Source organism: Glandiceps talaboti, chromosome 6 (assembly GCF_964340395.1).
Source record: "Glandiceps talaboti chromosome 6, keGlaTala1.1, whole genome shotgun sequence".
Lineage (NCBI taxonomy): Eukaryota > Metazoa > Hemichordata > Enteropneusta > Spengelidae > Glandiceps > Glandiceps talaboti.
In genome coordinates this window covers 20,304,447-20,310,517 of record NC_135554.1, presented here as the reverse complement: position 1 = coordinate 20,310,517, position 6,071 = coordinate 20,304,447, and the positions used below count along the sequence as shown (strand labels likewise).

The 6,071-nt window shown below is 33.8% G+C and overlaps 1 long non-coding RNA gene across 1 annotated transcript; it reads right to left on the bottom strand.

Moving 5' to 3' along the window:
- Positions 1 to 828: 828 nt before the first annotated feature.
- On the bottom strand, positions 829 to 5,505 carry LOC144436055 (uncharacterized). The gene is made up of 3 exons (XR_013480926.1): positions 5,402 to 5,505; positions 4,115 to 4,169; positions 829 to 1,221 (listed from the first exon to the last, which is right to left on the bottom strand). It is a non-coding gene; the product is annotated as an uncharacterized LOC144436055 (long non-coding RNA).
- Between the last annotated feature and the right edge of the window lie 566 nt (positions 5,506 to 6,071).

Genomic DNA, 6,071 nt, shown 5'->3' with positions numbered 1-6,071 from the left:
CATCCAGGATACGATGAGGACAATGATTATACGTTTCGGTGTTACAAGAATATAATAATGCAATGGGTATCTAATAAATATGAACTTATCTAAACAGAGACACATCGCACTCAAAATAGATTCTTGACAAAGGACAAGAAGAGAAGCTTGGTAAAAACTACAAATATTATGACTAAGCACCCAGCGGTTATTAATTCGATAAACAATAGCCAAGGGTAGTGTGATTACTCCCAGTAAGAAATCTGTAACGGCCATATTTAATATCATATAGTTTGCCTGGGAACGCCTTAGTTTTGGATATAACAAAAAAGCTAACAATACAACACTGTTAAAGACGACAATACATATTGTTATCAGACATTGAAAAAGTGGCCAAATAAGGGCTGCAAAGCTAAGATCAATTTTTGTTCCTTCAGTAACATCCTGTAAAGTTGAGTTACTTGTATTGTACTGCAGCATGGTTACAAGTTAAAAAACAAACAATTTAATAATAATTTCAGATAACTTACAGAATAAATTGTGTCTTTTCGTAATTAACATCTAACCACTAAACTTGTATAGCCTCCTACAGTTTATGACCAATTAAAACATTTAAATAATTCGTTTAAAAAAAAAATGTGTGATACTTTAAAAACTTTGTAAAAATAGAATAATTGTTACATTATAAAGTGACGAATTTATTCGTTCTCTACATTTCTCAATCAATCAATCAATCAATCAATCAATCAATCAATCAATCAATCAATCAATCAATCAAACAATCAATCAATCAATCAATCAATCAATCAATCAATCAATCAATCAATCAATCAATTTATACACAGCAAAATCCAACACGAAATAAAGTTCTTTGTTGCTTAACAATAACGATGGTAAATCGATATGCAGGTTAGACAGTTCTTGTAAATCGATGTGCCACACGGCCAAACACTCAAGTTAGTACAAATAATGGAAATTGGTTACTATAAGATTAAAATGTTCACCTTCAGATACGTAAAATTTGGCAATATTCATAGGAATTGTCAGTAATACTCAGTAGGTCCCTTGTGTATATGATTTGTACCAATCAATATCGTGATTTCTCTTCGGCAGAAGTGTTACAATATCAGTTCTTCACATGCATAAAATTGCTAGGAAAGGTCTTATCTCTTTGGTAAGAGTCTTCAACAACTGTGCACACACTTCCAGAGCTAAGTGATCTCATAACAGAAGAACTCACATCTGTGAAGGAAGAATGAGCGTTTGGGATTTATCAATTTGATACGCATGAGTAATGATCTTTAAGCGACACATGTTTGCAATTCAACCTACTTTTAAGAAGCACTCTCCCTCAAATACTAATATTACTAATATAATTCACTGTCATCTGCATAAAAAATACACATCGAAAATTGACTTCACACGTGTACTCTTAAAATGAGACAACAAACATGAAAGCTAAAGAATGGGCAGACTAAGCAGCTGACTAAAACATTTAGAGAAATATGAATGAAATATAAGAGCTGGGTGCTAAATGAAGATTAAAACGACAGAAACATAATACAATGAAATGAATTGTACAAACTCTAGAACTGATTTAAGATGCGCATAGGAGATGAAAAAAAGACAATTCCCAGATGGATAAAAACCATATAAAAATTGAAAAAAAGTTGAACGACCACTATTCTCGACATATGCATGATGGGTAAAAGGAAACCAGAACGTCAAATGCTTCACTATTAATTTGTAGATTGGCAGAATGTCAAATGCTGCATTGACTTGACACATTAGCCTCTCAGGTTGGTCTAACATGATTGTATTTTTAATATTAAAAACTTTACATCTTTACCCTTTGATTTTTAATAATTATGATACCTGTATCTTCACAGCTTTTCAGTGTATCATAACTATTTTCAATTGAGAAGAGCTATCGTATGCTGTATAATTAATTTGAAATATGAGCTGCCAACGTAATTTTAATGATTTTTTAAAATTAAAAATTGAATTTTACTATTCAACACCCTGAATGATTCTACATATTGTTAATATACCGGTAGGTAGTTTTTAAATTAATACCGTGCTGGTGAATCACAGCAAAGAACAATTTCCTTTACACGAAATTGCATCGAATATAAAAGGCCTCAGACTCCCGTAGGTCATTATTTTATGTTGCATGCTTCAATAAGTAATGCAAAGAAATAATCCTATGCAATAAAAAGTAACCACCGACGGAAAGTTTGAAAGATATACGTGACTTAGTTGACGTATCTAGTCAACAAGATAACTATTTATTTTATGAAAAAATTGTGTCTGTGTTTTGAGCCTAGAATATGTTTCCGAAAAGTTCACGAAATGAAAAATAAAGTGGGTGCCTGATGAATTGTGTCTTAGAGTGTTTGCAACGGGTTAAAGACGTCAACCTATTTGTCGAGATATTTAAATATTATTGCACAATATTTTTCTTCGCTCAGCCAAGGAAAATACGAGTGACAACCCTAAGGTCATAAGTATTTTCCGGCGGCATGATGAAAAATATTGGGGAATAATATAATGCCATCGCCAGTGATATTTAAAAAACAATTGGGGGAAAGTAATGACTATTGTGAGCGTTTTGACTCATATTTCGAACACAGCAGAACCAATGACATAGACACGCGTTGTCGTGACATAGACGCGAGAATATATTCCATATTTTTTGTTGAACCTAGCTAGTGCATGTTATAATATTCATCACCTTCAAACTTGCTATTTCTTTCCTCGATTTTTCTTTGATATTACTGGCGCTGGCATTCTCCAATAACTTTCTTCATTCATTCAGCCGGAATGAGTACTTTCACGAATACGTTCTTTAGCCGAACGAAGAAAACTAGTAGGACTAACATCTGAATATCATAACACCATGTTTAGTTTCTTTGATCTAAAAAATCGCAAACATAATAAATTTGAAAGCATTTTTCTGTATGCTAGCCCCGACTGAAGTACTATTTACTGTGCCGATGAAGAAGACATCGTGCAGTTAAATGTTACCTCATCGATCATCAAGCAGTAATCGTACCAGTTTTATAGATTTACAACAATGTTCGGTTAACTGTATCTCTTAGCCTGTCTCTGGCTGTGCTGAAACTACTAACGATCAGCAAGTTTCTAGATCAGTGTAATCTTTCATTCCCTAATGTTTCATTGTAAGCAAATTGTTGATAAGACCAAGGCTGGCTAGTCACTACACACATAATTTGACACATATACACTCGCTCACTTCATTCAGACGGTAAACAAATAACTCCAACTTTGATGTTAAATTAGCAACTAGAACACTTTACTACTTTACAACGTTGTTTATTATACCAGATTAGATATCCCATAGTGTCCTTATCCTGAAGACTCTTAAAAATCCACTGGTGAAATGTACACTAATTAAACATCATGAAGTGAAAGATTACACTGTGATCAATAGAGAAACTTGCTGCTCGTAGTTAGTTATAGCACAGCTTGAGACGGGCTAAGCGATACAGTTGGTCGAACATTGTTGTAATGACCTGAACTATAGTTAGATTGCCAGACAATGCGATCAAAATGGGTGATGATGATTTGTATATGTATCGAACAGATGCGTTAACGGGTCAATTTAAGGCACTTCTAAATAAAATTCACGACCATACACTATACCAGCACAGTAAAATCGACGTGATGGTAGATTTTACATTTATACATTAATGAGCGCCGTTTATCTGGGTAAATTCGAGGTTCGTTAAATTTCGAGCTAAGCTCGTGACAGTGTTATACCTGCACACTGAGAAAGATAATTTCATGCTGGTAAATTTTATGCTTAGTCAACATAAGTTCTGTCTAATGAACTTTAAATTTGCGGTAAGACCATAACATATTTTATAATATTAGCACGATGAAAGAGACGTGCTGATACATTTTACGTTCATTTGTTGCGGTTTATCCAGTAAATTTCCGTTCGTTTAATGAAATTTGTAATCAGATCGTAAACAGTATTTTGAAAATACATGGAGAAAGACGGTATCACCTACGGTCATCAACATCTGTTGTTCGACCCTCAGCTTGTAAATCGTATTTAAACATTACCTTAATTAAAATAACAAGAAGATGAATATGATATTTTACGTACATTGTTTACTTTTCATGGACGTGTTGTCCTGTTTACCATGTGTTCAAGGTTGACACTGCAACGAATTAAAACCATGGATGAATGATTACTATATGGGTAAGTTAAGAAAATATTTTTTATGTATTAGCGAATTGAAACCAGCCATTTAAATCAAGATACATTTGACTCAATTACCACCGGACAGGAAGTAAAAATCGACCTCCTGTATTTCATTTTATTCAGAGGTGAATTCAAAACATGGCATAAGCTTAAATTGCTTCGTAAAAAGTCAAGCATGCAGTCAGTTAGTCACAATTTGGTAGCTAAGTTAAAGACAGTTATAAAAAATGAAAACAGTAATTCGTTAGCAATTCGTTAGTATCACCAGTCATCAAATATATTCTTCTAAGACATTACACCGGTTACAACATACATCAAAATCTGAAAGGAAACTATTTTGAAAATAGAACAAAAATCGATAATAATATTTCCATCAAAGTATTCTCTGCTACACTGACGCTCTAAAAGTTGTAACACATTGATTTACAATATCAGCGCCATTTAGGAGGCCATAAACTTATGGAATTGAAAAAAAACTTAGCAAAACGTTGCAATATTCGATATTATCTCTTTCATCAAAGCATCGTCTGATAGAGACACATTTATCGATTGTCATTCGTGGATTCCGATACCAGTGTCGACTATGAATTCAAAATCTGATAGAAATGAAAACATAGCAAAATACGATAATTATCGTCTGCTACAGACACTCTATCGAATATCACATAGAGATTTCGATACCAGTGTCGCCTACGTGATAAACACTGATAGAAAGGAATCATTTTTAACAAAATTTGAGTTCTATTTTTTATCAAAATATCGACTTTCTACCTAGTGATTTCAACACCAACGTCGCCAACGTGATAAAACCTGATAGAAAGGAAACATTTAACGAAACAATGTCATAATTATATTTTCCATTGTCTGTTAGAGACATCGTACCAATTGTCATACATTGTTTACAATAGCAGTATTGTCTACTCCACTCACATCTATACAGGGGGAAGTTTTCCACAAATCTCGTTCTCAAAATCGATTTATATAGCCAACTTGTCGAGAGGAATTAATATCAATGTGACATTTTGATTGTAATACACTAATTAAGGAAAGCCGATTTGTCGCTAATCGTCGATTGGGTCTATTAACTAACGACACAAATAACCTATGCTTCACGAATACGAATGCACTAAAACGGTATAAAACACCAAACACAGAAATACTAAATACTCGTAGAAAGTGAACGGTTACCTTCTAGTCCTACCGAGAGCGGCTATGCGTATTACACATGTCGTTGGAACGGTTTCGGTTTAGCTGGTAACAGGGCTCCAACAACCCGACGTGTTACTTATAAGCCCTGGCCTTTTAAATATGTAGTATATGCAAATCAGGTGAACCCAACATCGGGTGGATGCACGTCATTTATTCTTTTCATAGTGACGTTCTACCCAGCCGTTAGGCAAATGATGAGAGGTTCTTTGTTTTCCCCCATTGGAATATAGGCGCTGTATTATTGATATTTTTATGCTTTCAAAATTGGAAATATTTCCAAAAACAATCGAACATGAATTAATGACTAGTTTATGCAAAGCTTTGCCGCTGGGATTTCATTGCCCGTCTCGTGTATGAGACGACTTATATATTCTGGGCTTGACTCTAAATTTTGATAAATCTTACTTTGTCTGATAATGTTCACTGATTGATTGACTGATCGATTGATAGAATTATTTGTTTTTCTCCCTACTCAAAATAATTATTAACTCCCAAGACAACGATGAATATGACATTTCAGTTGTATTTTTACATTTATGATATTACGAATACGAGATAAAACTAGGATGTTTTATGCAAAGTTAATGAAGTCAGTTTGATGTGAAAGGTAAACGTATGCCATATGTGTTATCATGGAGACAACATGATG